Source organism: Astatotilapia calliptera, chromosome 17 (assembly GCF_964374335.1).
Source record: "Astatotilapia calliptera chromosome 17, fAstCal68.1, whole genome shotgun sequence".
NCBI classification, from domain to species: Eukaryota; Metazoa; Chordata; class Actinopteri; order Cichliformes; family Cichlidae; genus Astatotilapia; species Astatotilapia calliptera.
The window spans coordinates 20,682,932-20,705,691 of record NC_137438.1 but is presented as its reverse complement, the minus strand read 5'-3'; the positions used below and the strand labels follow the sequence as shown (position 1 = coordinate 20,705,691).

Here is a 22,760-nt window from a genome sequence, read left to right as displayed (position 1 = left end):
GTACGTACCTGGCCCCGCCTACTATCCTCGGAAACGTAAAATGATTGGCTAGAATCTAAAGTGTATCACAGCTCAGGAAAAAAAAGCACCGAAATAAAGCACCGAAATGTGCGCTGCTTTTCGGTCTGGTTACTACCGTTTATGTCAGAACCGGTGCCATTATGGCACCGGACACCGGTACCCATCCCTACACACACGAACACACACACGAACACACACACATATATGAATATAGATATAGATCTATATCTATCTATCTATCTATCTATCTATCTATCTATCCATCCATCTCAAACTTTGTTTCACAAACCTGGGGTTATGCGTGTTATGTGGGTTGGAAGTCTTATTTGCTCTTACAGAGTCTGCTACTGCCAATCTCCTTCCCAAACCTAGTAGATCATTGAGCGCAAATCTGAGGAAACCTGTGATGACTCTAAAGTAGAAGGCCCTAGGTCTGAGATTTCTGATACGAGCCCTAGATTCAGATATTGTAGACATTGCACTTGGGCCAGCAGTATAGATCATCTATTTATAGACAGAGGGACACACATTCAGTTACACTCAGCTGGTACTAAAAGGCCCAAAGTGCACTGAGAACACCATTACACCAATAGCAATCTGAACTCTTGATACCAGGCAGGATGGATCTATGCTTTGATGCTGTTTACACCAAATTCTGACAATATTATGTCACAAAAGTAATCAAGACTCATCAGACTCGGCAACTTTTCCAATCTTCTGTTGCCCTGTTTTGGTGAGTCTGTGTGAATTCTAGGCTCAGTTTCCTGTTCTTATTTGACAGGCGTGGCACCTTACTGAGGTGCCACCGAGTCCTTTGATGCGCTATCAAACTAAAGTGTTTGTTCGTGGGATTTGGTATCACAACGCCAACGCACACCTTTTACAAATATTGGTGACGTCACTGACTTTGAAAAACTACAACATGTGATTCCCAAACGTTGAATAATGGAGAATTACTCTCATTTTTACCTTTTTCACCACATGGTTACTGCAAGATAAGTACTTAAATTAATAATTGTCAAAATCTTTGCAGGTGCTTTTGATCATGTGAGTCATTGACTGACTCATGGATTCAGTTCCAATAGACGTCTCAGGTCTAAACTGTTCATCGGCACGTTGAAAACTTGGGAACGTTTATTAATGACTCACCAGGAGTCACATTTTTCACACCCTGACAACCTCAAAATGAAGTTATATTAGTGATTGTTAATTAAAGGTTCTCAGGTGTGACAGGTGAGTTAAGGAGCTCGGTCTCACCCTGAGTGACGAGTCTCTCTTTGCTGAAGACGACAGGTGCTTGAGAGGATCAGGATGAGAAGGAGGGAAGTGACTCACCCTCTCAGCCGTCGGATTAATCTCCAAAATAAACGTGGCATTGTTTACCTGGACCCGCCCAGTCCGCCAGATCAGCCAATCAGACTTGGTGGTAGTCGGAAAAGCAAAGTGAGAGGTGCAGGTGAGTCAGCATGTACGTGTTTGTGCATTACACAGTGCAGCTGGCATGCACAAGAAACAGAAGACAGCAGTGACGTCACAGCATTAAAAACACTACTGAAGCGAATGGGAAAAACACAGACTGTACAGTTCCATAAATAATGACTAAGCTCTGTTTTACTTCATTTATGGTGAAATATGTGATATTTTAAAGTTGACTCAAAATGCTAAGAAATGACCTAAATGGAGTTATGTTTGTCCATTTTAATTTTTCATTCTAACCCTCTCTTATTGCTCATAATTTTGGACTTTGTTCTGTTTATTGCTCAATCAATTCTTATCGAAACATCACTAAACTGCATACCACACTGTTCCGTGTTTACAGTCTTATGTCTGGATTAACGGGCAGCTTGCAAGACACATGGAACTTTACACATGTTGATTATCTTCCATGAAACCTCCGTCACAGTTTCCCCGAGTGGCTGCTGAGTCAGTGAACGTCTCTGAGCTGGCAAGCAGGGATGTGGCGATGGAGGTCAATCTGGACTCTGTTGTTTTTGTTTCAAGCCTGACAAGCCAGACGTGGCTGCGGCAGGAACCAAATAAAGAAGAGTGTCTGTGCGTCTGCTTAAAACTGGATGTGGCTCAGGACTCTGCAGGAGGTCATGAAGGCCACGCAGACACACACACAGGTAATCTGAGAGGCTGTGACTTGCTGAAAAGGATTATGGGTCTAAATTAATATCGCCTACTGTACAAATGTTCACCCAAACAGACGGCATACTCAACAATGCAGCAGCTGTTCGTGCATGACGTTCATGGCTTGCTGTAAATTCTTTTGTTGTCTCTGTTTCCACCTCCTTTCAACTGCTTCACCTTTTAGGCCTTTAGTTTTGGGTTTCAAGCCAGCTGTTTTTAGGTACTTTGCATGAAATTATCCAAACAGCTTTTGACTGCGGTGAAACTGTCTGAGCGTTAAAGAAAGTGCGATGGGAACAGATGTGGCAGATAATGACGTCTACTGAAACTTATGCTGCTGCTCCGGAAAAACGAGAAGCGAAATTAAAAACATCAAATTTCTCTGTGGAGCGATGAAGAAACTACCCCACATGCCATTCCTGCATTATGTTTCTGCCCAGACGAGAGACAAAGAATCTCATTGCTGATGTTTATCAGAAAGATTACATAAAAACTACTGGGCACAAGTTTCACACATGTAGGAGAGGAGGAGTGTTACGACCCGGCTCAAAAGCCGCAACATAAAAAAAAAGGAGACGAACAACAGAGTGTGGGTGAGAAGTAGGGATGGGTATCGTTTAGGTTTTATCCGATACCGGTGCCAAATCGGTACTTTTGAAACGGTGCCGGTGCTTAAACGGTGCTCAAACCGGTGCTTAAAGAATGGAGAACACAAAATTGGTCCAAAAACCTCTCATGTTCAGCTGGTTCACCAGGCCATCAGACTGCTGAACACGTCATAGACACCTCAGCTTCACTACTGGAACTTTAACATTATGCACTCCATACTGTACAGTAATGCCACTGTTTTCCACATGTCTCAACTCTGTATATTTTATATATTGTTTACTCTATTTAATTTGTAAAATATGTGTACACACACACACGGGAAAATATTTACTATACACATCCAGAAATGCATATACTATTATATATTGTACATATATTTATTAGTTTCAGATGTAGCCATTCTTGTATTTTGCTTGTTTACATTATTGTATTTTGCACAACTCTGTTGCTTGTGAAGCTCGCACACAAGAATTTCACTCACATGTGCTGTACCAATGTACCTGCACATGTGATGTGACAATAAAAGTGATTTGATTTTTGTAAAAAGATAACAATGTTAGCCTTTTCTGCAGCTATAGGGCATATATGGTATCACTCTTGGCTGGAAGCAGTGCATAAACAATGGAAAAAACACAAACTTTGTCCAAAAACCGCTCATGTTCAGCTGTTTCCCCTCTTTTTCTTTGGTCATTTTAGCCTTTTTGGCCAGGGTGAAGGGAGTATCTGCCATCAAACAAGAAGACAGCCGCATGTAGCTATGATGATGTTTGCTAGTTCACCTTACATGCATTAATTTAATAACGTGGTTAGCCTACTCAACGTAAATTACTCACGCAGAGAAGAACGGCTGCTGCTGCTGCCATCATCATTTCTGCTACACTGGCAGGGCTAGGGGCCAGGACTCTCCTCTTCGTGTTTTTGGATATGTTGCTAACTCCGGGTCCGATAACAGGCACCACACCGCAGTAGATGCGCTCGGTGTGAGGTCTCGCAGCAAGCTATCAAATACAGTGCATTTCTTGGTTTTTGGGAAGAAAAAAAAACAAAAAAAAAACAAAAAAAAAACGCTATGCGTCGCCAGGTGTTTCATCGGATTTGAGGAGTTACCTCCTTTGACAGTATCAGCTTAAAGCACTTGTTGCAGGCTGCTGAGTTTGCATCTTTTGCTGTGAAGTACAGCCAGACTTTTGACCGCTTCGCCTTGGGCATTTTTAATCTGTAGCTCTGCATAAAAGAACGTACGTACCTGGCCCCGCCTACTATCCTCGGAAACGTAAAATGATTGGCTAGAATCTAAAGTGTATCACAGCTCAGGAAAAAAAAGCACCGAAATAAAGCACCGAAATGTGCGCTGCTTTTCGGTCTGGTTACTACCGTTTATGTCAGAACACCGGTACCCATCCCTAGTGAGAAGAGGTTTCATCCTAAAATGGAAAACCAGGTTGGCTAAAATGGCTGGTGCCACCAAGGCAAAGACTAGTGCACTGCCGGAAAGCTTGTCTCAGGTATGCTTTTATCCACACCTGACTAGGTGTGGCCAATTAGCACCAGCTGAAAACACTGAGACGATTAGAAGCTGCAGAGGGACGTAACACCTCCTCCCTTAAAAGGGTTCCTCTAGGACCCTTAAATTTATTAAAAGCCCCTCTGAAGCCTTCAGTTCCTTATAATTAAATAAATAAAAGTTAAAGCTAACAGAAGCACAGTGTTCACGTTATAGTTGGCATCTCTAAGCATGGATGGGCATGAGGATTTGAAGTTGCCACACTGAACAGACAAAAAGTAACATGTGACCAACACAAAGGAGCACAACAGTCAAACCCAAAATGATTACCTGATCTGCTGCAACACAAAACCAAAAGTAGCAACAAATAATCACAACTAAGTGATCTGTTGTCTCCACCACACAAACAGTCACATACAAGTGGCCCTATACCACAACAAGTTACTTTAATCCAAGAAGTTCAGTAAATCAAGCACACTAGTGACCAACCACAAACTGGAGAGCTATGGCCACACAATGATCACATCAAGGGTGGCTCAGCACCCCACAGTGTTATTGCCATCACCTGGCCAACAACACTCACAAGTGATCCAACAAAATAGCCATATTCCCCACAACACTAAAAGGTCACATCACAAAACACTCACCTCACAAGGATCTCATTAGCATCCATCAACACTGACATATGCACACACATGGCGTACACACAATGCCAACGAGTTTGGTGCCACTGATTTACTATGTGCAACTCCCAGCCTAAAACACTAAAAACAACAAAACCCTAACTTTACCTACCCTAGTGTACCAGGCTCGAGGCAACTTTAAACGCGAACTCGAGAGCAGGCAGCAGACCAGAGATATAGTCTCCTACCAAACTCTGAAGCGTACCCCCACCCAGGATAGCCACCAAACACAAACTAAAACAATAAAGCAAAACAACAAACAAGTGCTTCGATGGAAGGGCAGCACAGCCACCCAGCTGAAACACACTTACTAAAGGGAGTTTGCACAATTACACTGAACACCATCACTCACCCACTTAAAAGCAAAACAAACTGACATTCAGTCTCCACTAAAATGTCCAAAGATCCCGGACGAGCCACCACTTATGTTACGACCCGGCTCAAAAGCCGCAACATAAAAAAAGGAGACGAACAACAGAGTGTGGGTGAGGAGAGGTTTCATCTGAAAATGGAAAACCAGGTTGGCTAAAATGGCTGGTACCACCAAGGCAAAGACTAGTGCACTGCCGGAAAGCTTGCCTCAGGTATGCTTTTATCCACACCTGACTAGGTGTGGCCAATTAGCACCAGCTGAAAACACTGAGACGATTAGAAGCTGCAGAGGGACGTAACAAGGAGCTTTATTTAAAATGACAAAAAATGGCACTGACCTTTGTATAGGTTGTGCTTTTTAAGCTATATGGAGCTGCTGACACATAGGGATGGGTATCGAAAACCAGTTCTTGTTGAGAACCGGTTCCCACTGTTTCAATTCCTTGGAATTGTTTGCCATTTTTGCAAACGATTCCCTTATCGATTCCAGTCGCCCCGAATGACGTCACCACGTTGCGGAGCATCATTTACCTGGCAGTAAACACGGTGCCTCAAAACTTTGGTTATACTTTACAAGAATGGATGACAACAGAGCAACTTGCAATACTTGCTAAGTAGATATTTCATTTAAGGGAGGAAACACTACAAATATGCAAAAGCATTTGCTCACAAAACACGCGATAACCTTAAATGAATGTCGTGTTTTTAATTCGCTCCGGACTCGTGAATCTCAACCCAGCAGCAGCGGTAACATTTGCACGTCCTCTCCCGTTAATGCGGCAGGTAAATAATCAACTAACAGTGCATATTATGTTAGCGCAATCTGCCTTATTACAAAACCTGCCATTACTGTGCATTTAGGTGACCATGATGAGAGAGACAGAGTCTGGCTGGCTCAGATGCTGGCAGTTCTCGCTGCAGCCTACCAGTAGCGTCTCCTTTCAGGCCAGGATAGACGAATGTCACTGAGCAGTGACTAAGTTTGTGGTCAAAGGCTTGCACCCATTTGCCACAGCAGATGCCCCCAGTTTTCGGTAAGTGAATGTGTTTAATTGTAGGCTGGACATTACTGGATATTCTTGTGTAACTTCTACAGAATAATTTATGTTATACTTTGTTATTGCTACAGACGAATATTTATTTAATTGTTTTACATTTACAATTTTTTCCTCGGGACCCCGTGACACCCCATTGAAGAGCCATAGGCTGTGGATCTCTTAAGATCTCACTGTTGGGTTTGTAAGGCCATGTTACTCCTAAATTTCTATCTTGTTCAAAGAGAAGATATCAAACAAAGTTCTAAGCTAATTGACCTCAGTGTTCTCCTTTTTAAAAAATAATCGATAAAGAATCGAATCGTTAAACAGAATCAAAAATGGAATCGGAATCGTGAAAATCTTTTCAATACCCATCCCTACTGACACATGAAGCTCCCAGCACTCAGTTTTTGTGCTGATGTTAATGCCAGACAATGCTGGCAGCTTTATTGCACTGCACACCTCAGCATAGAATCCTGTTACAGCACCAAGCTATTTAGAACAAGCTGGAAGACAAGGAAGACAGCATGGCTTAATGTTTGATCTTACACATCTGTGGCAAAGATTGGGAGGCATGGCCCAACACTTTTGTCCATATAGTGCATGTGTGTCTTATTCTAATGTGCTCTTCTTCTTCTACAGTCAGTTTGATGTTACCCAGTTGGAGAATTAGTTTCGCCAAGCCTTTTATCTCATTAATCATAGTTTGTATAACTGTATTAATTTTTCTTTTTTCATAGCTTATTTATTATTATATTTTGTCTGTCCCGTTTGTCCCATCATTTTTATGGAGGCGACCCTTCCCATGAGTGATGTGGGTAGAGATTTCTATCAAGCCAAATCGCCTTCTACTTTCTTTAGAAGTGGGATGTGGTTTAATTTAGTTAAATCTGCAAGCTTAGGAAAGACATTAATACCTAAATGTTTAATATTTCAAGATTGCAGTGGGGTAGAAGAAGAATTATGGAAGGAGCAATTAATTGGAAGAACTGTAGAATTTGACCAGTTAACTGAATAAACTGAAACTCTTGAAAAAGAGTTTATTAGCGTAATTACTTCAGAAACGTTGGTTTGTGAGTTTTGGAGATTAAGCAACACATCATCCACATAGAGACTGATTTTATGTTCTACGTTCTTGCATCTTATGGCCTTAATTGCTATAGCCAGTCTAATTGCTGCTGCTAGTGGCTCGATAAAAATAGCAAACATTTTTAGATAAAAATTTCAAGTTAACTGTTCCAGCTAACGCTTTTTCTGCATCTAGAGATAATATTGTGGTTTCAATGTTTTTTACTGCATGAGTAGTCTATTAAATTAAGTAATCTACGTGTATTTGTTGATGAGTGCCCGCCTTTTATGAAACTGGTTTGGTCAGGATGAATTAAAAGGGGGGTTATCGTCTGTAATCTCTTGAGAGAGCCTACATTTATAAGGGATATTGAACGATAACTTGAGGAAAATACAGTGAAAGATTTTTGTGCACCTCTGGACTTCAGTGCAGCTGTTAGTTTCAGATCACTCTGCATGGGTCTTAAGTAAAGTAAAATTTTATTTATATAGCACCTTTCAAGATAAAATCACAAAGTGCTTCACAGACGCTAGAACATAAAACAGCATCAACCAAAGGCAAGTTTAAAAAGATGGGTTTTTAACTTTTTTTTTAAAAAGAACTTACAGAGTCTACAGATCTCAAACTCAATGGAAGAGAGTTCCAGAGTCTGGGAGCCACAGAAACAAAGGCTCTGTCACCTTTTGTTTTCAATCTAGTGTGCTGGACAACCAGCAAGCTCTCGTCAAACGACCTCGGGGACCTGCTGGCAATATAAGGATGAAGAAGATCACTGACGTAAATTGGAGTTAGTCCGTGCAGAGCCCTGCAGGTCAGAATTATAATCTTAAAATGGATGCTGAATTTAATGGGAAGCCAATGCAGCTGGATCAGCCGGGGAGTGACATGGGAGTACCTGGAAGCCTTGGTCTAAAGCCTTGCAGCAGCATTTTGAACACCCTGCAGACGTTCCAAGGAGGCCTTACAGGTAAACAACGAGTTACAATAGTGTAAACGAGATGAAACAAAAGCATGTATAATCATTTCAAGTTTGGAACATGACACAATAGGACTCAGCTTAGCAATGATTGTTACGTGGTAGAAACAGGAGCGGACCAGAGATTTAACATGAATATCCAAGGACAGAGCGAGTCAAAGGTAACACCAAGATTCCTAATAGAAGATTTAACAGAAGAACCGAGTGGGCCTACATTTTTTACTACCAAAGGTACAAATTTATCAGGAGCAAAGACTAGGACTTCAGTTTTCTAAGCATTAAGTTGAAGATAATTATCAGCCATCCAACCTCTGATAGAATCTAAGCATCTCTGCAAGATTTGAAGTTTAGAAACATCATATGGCCTAAAGGAGATATATAGCTGAATATCATCTGCATAGCAATGATACTTTAACAGTGCTAAGAATCTCCTGAAGGGGGAGTAAATACAACAAAAACAATATGGGTCCCAAGACAGAACCTTGTGCCACACTATAGGCAAGAGAGGTGAGAGAGGACATGGAGGTAGCCACAGAGAAGGATCGTGCACACAAGATGAACGGATTCTAGGATTTAAACCACTCCAGAGCAGTTCCTGATATATGCACCCAGTGTTTTAGTCTAGCAGAATATGATGGCCGACAGGCTGGGGTCAGTTCCAACAACAGTAAAACAGTGCACTCGCCAGCATAATAATTCATCAATATATCACTGGACACTCTAAGAATTGCAGTTTCGGTGGAATGAGCTCTATGAAACCCAGATTGGAAATGATCAAGAATGTTCATCAAAAACCACTGTGAGTTGCTTGGCCACAACCTTCTCTAAAATCTTGGCAATAAATGGTAAATGGTAAATGGTAACAGCGCTTTTACAAAAAACAGGGACCTGACCAGAAAGCAGAGAGGCATTGTAAGCACACTAGGACCAGTGGACTGAAAGACCTTTTTAAACCAAGGTCCAGATAAAACATCAAGAGGGCAGGAGGACGATTTAATTGAATCAACTAATTTGACCACCTCAGGTAAGGACACTAATAAAAAACCTTTCTAAAGTAACAGGCCTAAAAGAATTTGGAGCAGACAAGAGGTACACAGAAGGAGAGATATTGTTCCCCACCTTGCTAACTTTTCCAACAAAGAATGAAAGAAAGTTTTCACAGTCATCATTCAATGAAATTGGGACAGCAGGTGGAGCAGGAGCAACAATATCACTAATGGCATCAAAAAGTACCTTGGGGTTACCTCAGCTCTTTGAGACTAAGTCAGAGAAATAGGCAGCCCTTGCATATCGAACTGAAGTGTTAAGAGAAGCTAAAAGGTCTTTTAAATGAAGAAGATGAACCTGTAACTGAGTTTTTCTCCACAAATGCTCCACTTTACCACATGCACGCTTTAAGCAGCAAATGCTTTCGTTTATCCAGGGGAATGATTTTAAGACAGGAGCTAATCTGGATTTAACAGGACAAATATTATCTAAAATGGAGAGACAATGACTATTAAAAAGATCAACATCATTAGAGACAGACAAGACTAAATGAAAAACATCAGAAAAGGAGAGAGGGACCAGTGTGTGTCCTTTGGTATGTGCGGGGCCAGACACATGCTGTGTAAAATGAAAAGAGTCTATGATGCTAAAAAAAAAAACCTCTGGCAAAGAGGTCTGAGTCATCATCAATGTGTATGTTAGAATCCCCAATTACAACCAGTCTGGACAGCTTCAGGGTGGAAGATAAAAAGCCACTGAACTCCTTTAAGAACTGACCATTTGTTCCAGGTGGACGATATGCTACAGGCTACAGCACAGTAACACGGATCTTTATTTCCAATTTTAACCAGCTGTAGTTCAAACGATGAAAAATTCTTGACCATTAATGAGCGACAATAGATCCGACTTCGATACACCACAGCAAGACCCCCTTCTCGACTAGACGTCCGAGGGTGGCTAGTGAAGGAGTACCCACCCAAGCTAAGTTTGATGAGGGATGATGTCATGCCTGCACAGATCAGATCATTTCCTCTGAATGTTCTCAGACTCTACAGAAGAAATCAACTTTGAAGGGATCATCCTAGGAATGAATTCTTGAAGCACAGCAGCCATTCTCCTGGTCTCACTTCTCTCAGACTTGGAAGCTGGAATCTTCAGATAAAATCTAGGAAAACATCTCATTTCTATCTGGATTCCCAGCTCTGATCAGCAGCAATGATCCTTTAAGTGAAATACAGCTCAGTTTCTAAACAAGAGGTAATGTTTGTTTTCTGCAGAGGTTTGTGGTGTTGTGAAATCACAGAAAGCAGAGTGCGAGTATCGGAGAACTGAAGAAAGAAGCGGTCTCAACATGACTGAGAAAATCACCCTGAACCAGAGATTGGAAAACTGGAAACCAGGTTTTTAAACTTCATGAATTCCTTCTTGGATTTTTCTGATCAGACCTTTCACTTAAACTAGGTGAGGTTCAGACTGGAACATGTCAACATCTAGTGGATGTGCACAGTGACCTGGACATCAGCACACAGTCCACGGACTACCAGAAACATGCTTTCCTGCACAGATAAGATTAAAGGGAAGGGCAGGGTAGTGTGTAAGTTTAAGTTTAAGAAAAGTAAGCCGATCCTCGGGCAGGACCTGCTTTATGCACTTTTGAAATGTATTTTATAAACTGGATGTCATTTTGTATTTAATAATCTTCAACCTAACAACACTGTTTCACCTTTCAGACCATTTCCTGTTTCTGAGCAGAACAATGAAGACCTCCAACAGGATGTTTTCTCTCCTTAAATCAGCCGTGAGTTCAGGTTCTGCCTCCATCTTGTATTTTAGGCGTCTTTACATTCTGCTTTGGGACAAACAGCTGGTGTATATGTGAGCTTCATCCTAACTGATCCTGAATGCAGACGCTCTGCAGGCAGAAATATGAGTAGATGTCAGAAAGATGACTCTGCAGCCCCCACACCCTCAGCCCTCCAGCTCTCCCAGCATGATCTGGGCTGATAAATGAGCAGGTGGAGAAGGTGGGGGTCTCTGACCCACAGACCTACATTACGAAGACAAAAGGGAGAGAAAAGTAGAGTTAGCGGGTTCAAGTCAGATGAGGATTGGTAACGGCTCTTACACTTGAACAGACGCCAGTGCTGTGACCACTGTCCTGCCGTTGCCATGGTAACTAACCATTCATACTACTGTAAAACCCTCTTATTTCCAGTGTAACCATGATAACTGAATCTAATCTGAATCTGTTGAATCCCATTACCCCAAAATGTAATTCATGCAGAACAAACCCTAACCTTCAGCCATGATAGGTGCTTGCTCACCTCTTTCTGCAGCGCCCCCTGTTGTGTGCATCTGGCGTGGCTCATGTGAGACAAGTAGTTCAATAGAGGTGAAGGTTTGCACTTCACAGAGTTGAATAGTTTGGATGGATCTTGTTCCCAAGGCTGGAAAGGTGAAGTAAAAGTGTGGCATTGGATTTCAGCACCAGCAGTAATTCAGATGAAGAAAGAGCTGCAAGAAAAGCTTTCAGTTCGCCAGCTGACCTGCACACCAGCCCTCACCTGTGACTCAGCTGCAGTTATAAGCTCTGGGTGATCACTGAAAGAATGAGGTCTGAGCTCAGAGTTAAGGAATAGCATAAAAGAGAATATCTTTAGTATGACTATAACATGCAACATGCAAAGTGAAATTAAGTACATTCTCACAAAAGTCATAAAAAAAACTATTAAAAAACATAAAAAAAAAAAAAAGAAGCATTCCATTCTCTCAGTTTGCACTGAGCTGCTTCTTTTAGTGGTCTTTAAATGAATCACTGGGCTCTCCTCAGCTCTTTCAGGGATAGTGGCACGGGTGCCCCTCCGTTGGTCTTCCTTGGTCTCTTGTGCTTTGGGGGTCTCTGGATGTCTGGAGCCTGGATCTCCTCCATACCTGCTTCATGCCCTGGAGGACGGGGCTGTGGCTCCCCACACCCTCTAGCAGATCATTACATGAAGGAACCTTTTAAATACAAGCGCGCTCATGCTCACAGGTGTACACACGGGTGCTCACACACACAAACTACACCCTTTTTGGCTCCTACCTCAAAGCACACTGTGCGCTGTCGATCTTACGTGCTGTACAATAATATTCAATATTTAGTATTTACTGTTATATTCCCATAGATCATCGCGATGATGTTTATTATATTGCTCTCTTTTTATTTTTGCTTGTTTTCTCTTTTTTCTTTCTCAACAGATGATCCAGGTGATTGATATGTGTATTTTTTGTCTGTTTGTTTTGTTGGTTTTTGTTTTTTGCCCTTTATGACCGTTCCTCTTCCCTGCTGTTTTTCTTTCCCTCTTTCTTTCTCCCTTTACTTTCCCCAGGCAAGTCTGTCCCGTGTTTAGCAAAGTGAAAATAAAATAAAATAAACAATAAAAGCAAAGGTGAATCAAATAGACCAATACAGCAAGGCTGGGATGGTCCATTTGGTAAAGTAAATCCATTGGGCATCTTTCTTTGCCTTTAGACAATAATTCTGATGGCAAAAGAACCAAACGGGACAGGAAAAAATAAATAAATAAATGAATCACTGCCTCCATCACCTATCCCAGCATCCACCTCTGTTACACCAACCATGTCCTTCACTACATCCATGAACCTCCTCTGTGCTCTAACTCTTTCTTCCTCTAAAACCATTTTAATGCCATTAAATTGATACCATAACCTCTTTATATGTATTCTTTACCAAAGCTAACCAATTCAACCCCCAACATGACTCCCTACACGTTTCTTAACCCATTATTCCCAGCCTTTATCTGAGTTTAAACCCTTGATGTGATGATATGATACAGCGCAGCCCTTCCTGCAATCTGTAAACACATTTTAACCCCATTATATTTCTTCCGTATAGCTATTTGCCATTCTGAACCAAAACTGACCCCAGAACTCTCTTTTGCTTAGAAGGGCTGGAAACTGTGGAACAGGAACGAGTCACCGATGGAATCTGTTGGTGGTTCCTCATTCTACACTGGAACTACCATTACATTTGAGATCTGTGAAATTTTTTTAAGAGCAGCTCAAGACTTATTTGTATGTGCTTGCCTGCTTTTTTTGCTTACTAAATACAAAAGTTAAACTAAAAAGCTCTTAAAGGTTGGATATCTTATAACCTTTGTCCCAATCTAAACCAATTCCAAACCCATTGTAATCTGAATGCATTGTAATATTAGAAGCAGCCATGCTTTTCTGCAGCACAAAACTATGCTGTCTACTTTCTGTCTCAGTGTTTCAGTGCAGACACAAAACTATTCAACTCAGTATTGGCTCTGAATGTTCCGAGTGACCAGTGGAGTTTGTGCGTTCTGGTCTCAGTCAAATATTTTACCTTCCCTCGAGGGTTTAAACCCCTAAATATAAAACCAGCCATGGAAACTGTCTCTCTACCTGCCTCTGTCCCCGTCTGTCTGTATAATTGAATATAGACTTCAGCAGGCACACACTGATCTGCTCAGAGGGTCTCTGAGTTCAGGACAAATGGAAAACCGCGTGTGTGTGTGTGTGCGTGCGCACGTGTATACAGGGTGTCAAATTTGTCGGGCCAGAGGTCAGTTTATTTCCAGCATTGCTCTTCATCAGGCAGCTTTCTCTCACACACACGCAGATCAGTTTGTCATTCATGGCTCTACTAAAAATTATACTGAATGAGTTTCGATTAACAGTAATAACAACCAGCCTCTCCTGGTTTAAAAGAATTAAAGCAGTCGACGTTTGTGTCTTCTGTCACTTTGTGCAGTCTTATGAATAAGTGCATGTGCTAATCATCACAAGGAGTTTATTTTAATAATAATAATAATGGATTGCATTTATAAAGCGCTTTTCGGGGCCCTCAAAGCGCTTTACAATACCACTATTCATTCACTCTCACATTCATACACTGGTGAAGGCAAGCTACAGTTGTAGCCACAGCTGCTCTGGGGCAGACTGACAGAAGCAAGGCTGCCATATCGCGCCATCGGCCCCTCTGGCCACCACCAGTAGGCGGTAGGTGAAGTGTCTTGCCCAAGGACATAACAACCGAGACTGTCTGAGCCGGGGCTCGAACCGGCAACCTTCTGATTACAAGACGAACACCCAACTCTTGAGCCACGATTTTAACCCAAACCGCAATGTTTTGGTATCACTTAGACATAACCAAACTGAAACTCTAGCAGTTAAAAAATGACCCCAGTCTCCAGGGTGGGTCTGACTTTGGTCACACCTTTGCACTCAGGTGTGTTTTTTATTGACAGTCAATCTTTTGTTGTTTGAATAACGTGGTGAATAATAACACACAGAGATTAGATGAAAGCTGCCCAGCATGTGCAGAATGAATGTCATGTTTTGCAGGAATCACAGCTGGTGGAACCTTAAACTCCTCGTCAGAGGAAGCTTTAAAGCGGGATGTTTAATGTGGAAATTGAAGAGCAGCTCTACAGTCTAACCATCATTTGTCTCCTAGTGATTCTGTTTAAATGCAGTTTACATTTGGACAAATCTGCAGCACTGATGATGCTGATGGAAACTGTTTTGGAGTTTTGGAGCTTGGAGGAAAGATGTTTAAAGTATTATCAAGTGTCAGACGAGATAAGGACCCAAATGCTAGACTGGAGAAGCAGAGAGTGAAGCGCAGCTTTATTGCTATAAAGTTCAAAAATTCAGAAAACTAAAAACCAGGAACCAGGAAACACGGAGCAATGTGGGACGACATTGCTCTGCAGCAAAGGGGAGACTCAGACAATAAATAGCCAACAGAAGGTAGATAGTGTAGGGGAAAACATGCGTGAATCACAAGTTAGGAATAATGAGTCAAGAGAAGTTAAACAATTAAAAGCACAGGTGACCAAAACTAGGAAGTGACTCACAAAAGAACACGGACTGGCCGGGATAAACTGAAACTCCAGGAATTCAAATAAACAATCATTAAAACTACGAACAGACTACAGCTTAAAGGCAGGCAGCCTCTGAGTTTGTCAGCTTGGAAACACACAATGATTTGTTTGCACACGTGATTTGTGCAAGTTTTTATTTTTATTTTAAAGAGCTGTAAAATGCATTATCTCATTGTTTGTAAATAAAATCCTCTAAAAGAGCATGAAGTCCCCGAGGTAGATGTTTTAGCTGTGAATTGTGCTGAGGACATTTTCTGGAGATTAAAGTCATCTTTTGGAGTTATGGCTTCATGTTGTGACGTGAGGAGAACTCTGCTGCCATCGAGTGGTTTAAATGCATTCCTGCAGCCAGTTTCTTTCTGCTTCTTTTCAGCGAAGTTGCTGTTGAACTATAAAACGCCTTCTGTCCGGTTTGCTTTGTGTAATTTGAATCTAGATATTTCATGGAAACGAGCTCCCTCTGAAGGGTGGCAGGGCGCAGCTTCAGAGAAAGTAGAGCCACTGCTGCTCCACAGTGGAGGTGTTCCTACCAAGAGGGGGGACGCTGTTTCCCCGAAGGAGCTGGAGAAGATGGATTGATAATTTCATCCATCCATCCATCTTCTTCCGCTTTATCCGGGGCCGGGTCGCGGGGAAAGCAGCCTAAGCAGAGAAGCCCAGACCTCCCTCTCCCCAGCCACCTCCTCTAGCTTATCCGGGGGAACACCAAGGCGTTCCCAGGCCAGCCGAGAGATATAATCTCTCCAGCGTGTCCTGGGTTTGCCCCGGGGCCTCCTCCTGGTGGGACATGCCCGGAACACCTCACCCAGGAGGCGCATAGGAGGCATCCTTGTCAGATGCCCGAACCACCTCAGCTGGCTCCTTTCGATGTGGAGCAGCAGCGGCTCTACTCTGAGCCCCTCCTGGATGGCCGAACTTCTCACCCTATCTCTAAGGGAGAGGCCAGCCACCCTTCGGAGGAAGTTCATTTCCTCCGCTTGTCTTTCTGTCACTACCCACAGCTCGTGGCCATAGGTGAGGGTAGGGACGTAGATTGACCGGTAAATAGCAGAGGTGTGGACTCGAGTCACATGACTTGGACTCGAGTCAGACTCGAGTCATTAATTTTATGACTTTAGACTTGACTTGAAAAAATGTTCTAAGACTTGTGACTTGACTTGGACTTTTACACCAATGACTTGGGACTTGAATTGGACTTGAACCGGTTTACTTGAAAAGACTTGATATTTTACCCCAAATATAAAATTTAACATGCATATTATATGGAGATTGAAAATGTGACGTCATTCACGGGTAGAACCGCAAAGGATTCTGGGAACTCATGGCAAGCGGTACTAGCGCACGCAGGCTTTCAATTGAAATCAGTCACACAGCGATAAAAAGAAACACAAAAATGTCAAGAAGCTGTTGTATTATTAACTGCAATAGCCGGTTGCATGACAGCCACGGGAAGCCGACGGGTAAAGAGATCGGTTGTTATCGGATTACGTCGTTGAAGAGAAATTGTTCGAGCCATGTTTCCGAAGTAACAAAGAGGCGACTGGATTGCAGCCATTCAAAGATCAAATATAACGTCCTAGAACACTCCAGCTCACAGGTTAGTCTGCTCCAAGCATTTACACAAAGGTCAGTGTTTTGTAGTAGTTAATACGTCATTTTCTTAACATAATTGGTGATATAGGTTACAAGCAAGTCTGGCGCTGAACAGAAATTGTCGCGCTATGCTCCTTTGTTTATTGTGCATAAATAGTGAATTGTCCTGACACAATATTGCGTTTCGCTTCTGTTATTATGGTACATTGACAAAAACATATACTTTTATTCACAGGATAAAACAGGTTTTTTGTATCACTAATTGCCCAGTACGATTACAGCATACAATATTATTGTCACTGCTACATTTCTGTGATGCTACCAGAAATTATTTCCACTACTAATTAATTACCGTTGAGCTCAAAGGTTATATTAATAAACGGTTAACGAATGTGTATTTATGAAGACGATTTGTGAGACTGGTAAACTTATGATACGTACGATGGTCTTTACTTTCTACACGGTGCATTTCAAGGTCCTGCACCCATCCGTCGGTAAACTGTACCTGGGCTTGTTGCAGTGACCGGAAGTTACTAAACTTCATGAGTGTATGCACTCACTCCAAGAAGCGTATAATTATAAATATGCATATAAATATGCTAAGATGAGATAGCTGACTTCATCTAACTAGCAAATGTTGTCCAGGCTACGTTGGTGATGCAGTTTTTTTTAATGTGTATGATATTTTTGTCACGCGATTTTAAAGCTGGTCCTACAACCGCATCCAAGAATAACATGCAGCTTATCTCAGAACTGTCGGTGAAAATTATTCTAGGAGCTAGGTTTAATTGAGCTGCATTTTAAAGAGGTGCAATTTCACAATTTGTGTATATTTTCTAAGTTCACTATTTTGTCATGTGTTGAGAAAAACACAGATTTTAAAATTACATGGTCTAATATTTACATTTAGCATATAACTGCAACATTATTTTTTCGTTTGTTTTTTTTAAAGACTCGAAAGGACTTGAAATTCAAAGTTTCAGACTTGTGACTTGACTCGGACTTTTACACCAGTGACTTGAGACTCGACTCTGACTTGCCTGACATTACTTGAGACTTGACTTGAGACTTGAGGATAAAGACTTGAGACTTACTTGAGACTTGCAAAACAATGACTTGGTCCCACCTCTGGTAAATAGAGAGCTTCGCTTTTACACTCAGCTCCCTCTTCATCACGACGGACCGGTGCAGCATCCGCATCACTGCGGCTGCAGCACCAGTCCGTCTGTCTTTTCCCATCACTTGCGAACAAGACCCCAAGATACTTGAACTCCTCCACTTGGGGCAGGAACTCATCCCCGACCATAGCTGGACTGGCCATCGGGCATACCGGGCATTTGCCCGGTGGGCCGCTGGCGATTTTTTGTTTTTATGGGCTGATCGTTTTTTTTTGTTTTTTTTTGGAAGGGTATAAATAATGAAAGGTGTTGGATTGGCCAATTGGTCATGATCGACTCTGGGCTGGACCAATTACAGCCGAGGAGGTCGGATGCACCCTCCCCCTTGTTTAGCAACTAAAGAAAATGGAGAACAAAAAAAGGAAAGGAGGTGCAGAAAAAATTAGGGCCAAAAAGAAACAAGCCCTTCAGGCAGACGCTGCCAAATGTGTAAAAATAACTGAAGTCTTTGGCGGTAGCTATGGCATAGCTTCCACAGATTTAGCAACATCAGCAAGTGGTGGAGGCCAGCAGGTGGATAAGGGAAAGGGGAGGCAAGAGGAGGAGAGACCCGAGGCGGCCACCGGTCATAGTGGCAGAGGAACTGAACTTCAGGTAAGAAGTTATGACCTGGGCCCTGTTTCAGGAAGCCGGTTTAGTGGAAAAACTGAGTAAGTATACCCTGAGTTAACGAAAACTTCGGGTTTTCGGTTTCACAAAGCGAGTTCAGATGAAGCCTCAGTGAGTCACTATGACGACACACTCCGTGAAGCTAACCTGCCCCCTAGCAGGTTTACTACAACTAACCCTGACTGTCCCCGCCTCTTTGTCGGAAACCTGACAGTATGAAGTGTCAGACATGGCGTGCCCCTTCCTTGAAGAGCCAGTAGATCGTGAAGCACAAATTCTCCGCAGAGCTCTCCGCTGGGAGAGAGTGATCAGAGAGCGTTTGGACATTTTATCATTTCCTGATGATTTTCTGTGCGAACGTTACCGTTTCTCAGCACAATCTATAAGTTATTTGGATAACATCCTCAGGCCATATATTACGCATGTGACACATCGCGGACATGCTCTCAGTTCATTACATATTATTTGTATTGCACTTCGGTTTTTTGCAAACGGGAGCTTTCTGTATAATATTGGTGACGCTGAGCACGTTTCCAAGGCTACCGTCTGTCGGGCAGTCAGGAATGTTACAGTTGCACTGAAACGTCTCCTGTACTCGTCTGTGGTGTTCCCCGGTCATAGACCCACAAGATTTATCAAAGAGGGATGCCACAAAATTGCAGGTATCAGGATGACCAAAACTTAATTCATGATGTGGTGATACTTGAACTACTACTTAAATTTTACATTTATTCTCACGGTTCCCAGGCGTGATTGGCTGTACAGATGGCACTCACATTCCAATCATTGCTCCTTCAGTAAATGAAGGAGACTATGTGAACAGGAAGTCTTTCCACAGCATCAATGTACAGGTACATAGTTCCCTGTAGCATGTCAAACTAACAAATTATTTCATTATAGTAATGGATGCTAATTTGTGTTCTCTGCACTGTGAAGATCATATGTGATGCTGCCAACATTATCACAAATGTGGAAGCCAAGTGGCCAGGCTCTGTCCATGACTCACAAATATTCCGTGAATGTACACTGAGCACAAAATTTGGACATGGTGAGTTGAGAATACTTTAAAATATATAAAGACCAATTGCTTCAGGGACATTTGAACTGAAGTGTACCCTTCTGTCTTAGGAGAGTTCACTGGCTACTTGCTTGGTGATAGGGGGTATCCATGTTTACCCTATTTGCTTACCCCTTACCCTGACCCTGAACCGGGCCCACAGCAGCGATATAATCTGGCTAATTGCAGGACAAGAGCCAGAATTGAAATGACTATCGGAATGCTTAAGGCCCGGTTCCAGTGCCTGCAAAGACTCAGGGTCACCCCAGAAAGGGCATGTGACATTATTGTGGCATGTGTGATTCTTCACAACATTGCCACAATTAGAGGAGAACACTGTCCTTCTGAACCAAACATCAGCAGTGATCCAAACCATGAACATCCTGACCCTCCCACGGACATACAAGATGGAAGCGCAGTCAGAGACACCATATGTCACAATCATTTCTTTTGACCCATCACCTCAACATGTTGAAAGAAGAATAAACAGATGTTTTGTTCAACTGGCTTTATTGGTCGCCTGTGTTTCCTGTACACAAAGTATTAAAAGATGTAAACCTCATAAAGTGTCTCTGTTGCTTCCTCCTCTGTAACAGCTGTCAATGTTTCTTCATTATTTTCCTGTAGTAAAGAAATAGACAACATTGCTGTTCTACTGTAAACTCATATAATCTGTGGAGTATTACTCACAACTGCATGTTGGTCTGGCTCAACAGGAGGCTGCACCAGATGCAGTACACCATCACCATCAACTGATAGAATATGAGGTTTATACAGGTCACTTATAACTTACAAGGGACCAAATGGCAATTAACAAACATACCAATCACCTTACACTTCATTGTCATTATGCTCTCAAAGACAACCAAGACTGAGGGAAGGCAAAATCAGTCGGAAAATAACTTCACTACAAAATAATCCATTATGGTAAAGAGTTTATCAAATGAATGAGCAGCACTGCAAAGGTGACTGTGAAGAAAGGATGTATGCACATCATGTATTATTTTGGATTTACCCCTTATGTAGGCACTTGTGTCTTGCGGGGTTATTGACTCAGAGGATGTCCCCGCAGAGATGCCTTCGGCCACAGGGCGCCCACTGTTTTGGCTGAGGGCAACTGCTCAGCCTCTGTGAGTGGTGGTGGTGGAGGACCCCCACCTGTTTTTCGGGCCTCCGCTTTTTTTCTGTTGGCTATAACGGGTCACATTTGAGCATACAGAGTAAGCAAATATGTACTTGTAATGTGCTCAGATAATTTCAATAAGTGCTTACAGAAAGAAAATTAATGTAGCCTCTAACTGCAATTGATTTACATGGGACAAACAGACCAAGCACTATGGCTCATAATACAATTACACCTCACCTGTTTGGACTATATTTTTATATTTCATTTTTACTTGCTGCCAGGAACGTTTGGGGCCTGTTGGGTTGCACCTGCGCTCGCATCACATCACAAAATAAAATGTATAAAATAACAAATAAAATAACATATGATAAAATAACGTGTTAAATGGGTGGAAATCCCTAGATCAATGTTTAGATTAACACTCACGCATTGACTCTGTCGGCTATGTTTTGCCATGCATGCTCCCTTTCTTTTGCAGCTGTGGCTGTGTTACTTTTTTCCGCGGAATTTGCATGTTATCGGCATATGCTGCCATCAGAATTTCGGCCTCAAGCGCTGTGAAATACATTGACCGCGCCTTCTTTCCCTCCGTCTCCATGGTGACTCGCTTAATCTGTGCTCCGCTTATCAGGGCTTTATGTATCCTCGTCCGCGCGCTTCACTTGGGGTTAAAGCAACTCCGCGTTGACTGAACTAATTGTTATCAGCCTTTCTGAAACCGAATATTCCGAGTTGGACAGTTCGGGGTTACTCAACCCTGCGTATCGTTTTTCACTCTGAGTTTTCTAAACCGGCTTCCTGAAACAGGGCCCTGCTGTCTATCTGTGTCAGATATAAACCAAGTTTAGTTGTAGTTTGTTTTCGTTGTGCTGACTTTTTACAGTCGCTTAGAATAACTGGTACTGCGTACTAGCTAGCATGACGGAGTTTATATACTGCTGGGTGGGTGCTATGAAGTTACTGATAGTAAATTTTATTTTATGCTTAAGGTTAGTTTCTCAAACTCCTCAAAAATCTTAACAAATTGTGCCAATCCTTACATGTTGCACTAGGCTGATTTATCATCAAAAGTGGAGAAGTCTGTGACAGAGGAGACAGAAGAGCAGCAAAGAGAGATGGAGCAAGAGAGATGACTTTATGTCATCCGTGAGGGATGCATTTGACATATGTTTCACATATTATAGCCCAACAAGTTACTTATAGCAATTTAAATACGAGCAATCAGTTTTTGGCAGACAATCACTTTTTGGCACAACACCGGCTATTGCAGTTAATAATACAACAGCTTCTTGCCATTTTTTGTGTTTCTTTTTATCGCTGTGTAACTAAATTCAATTGAAAGCCTGCATGCGCTAGTACCTCTTGCCACAAGTTCCCAGAATCCTTTGCGGTTTTACCCCTGAATGACGTCACATTTTTGGTGGGCCGGTCTCTAGTCAAAATGCTCGGGCCGATTTTTTGTCCCAGTCCAGCCCTGTCCCCGACACTCCACCCTTTTCCAGCTGAGAACCATGGCCTCAGATTCGGAGGTGCTGACCCTCATTCCCGCTGCTTCACACTCGGCTGCAAACCGTTCCAGTGCGAGCTGGAGGCCATCACCCGATGAAGCCAACAGAACCATATCATCCGCGAAAAGCAGAGATGAGCTTCTGAGGCCACCTAAGTGAAAGCCCTCCGCCACTTGGCGCTTAGAAATCCTGTCCATAAAAATTCATTGATAAATGAATTCATCACAAATTTGTGAGTGACCTACACCACTGGTCCAAAATATGTTTCATATCTGTATGAGGGACTCAATGAATATTTTCGGACCTGTATTTTGCACAGATAAACCACTGAGGTGTTCACAAACACATTCAGGCCTCGAAACCCAAACCTTGATGCATCTTTGAGA

General features: G+C 42.3%; 1 long non-coding RNA gene across 1 annotated transcript; it reads left to right on the top strand.

Moving 5' to 3' along the window:
* The first annotated feature begins 19,416 nt into the window (after positions 1-19,416).
* On the top strand, positions 19,417-20,306 carry LOC145421244 (uncharacterized). Its single transcript, XR_013902572.1, has 3 exons — positions 19,417-19,534; positions 19,620-19,731; positions 19,812-20,306. It is a non-coding gene; the product is annotated as an uncharacterized LOC145421244 (long non-coding RNA).
* The last annotated feature ends 2,454 nt before the right edge of the window (positions 20,307-22,760 follow it).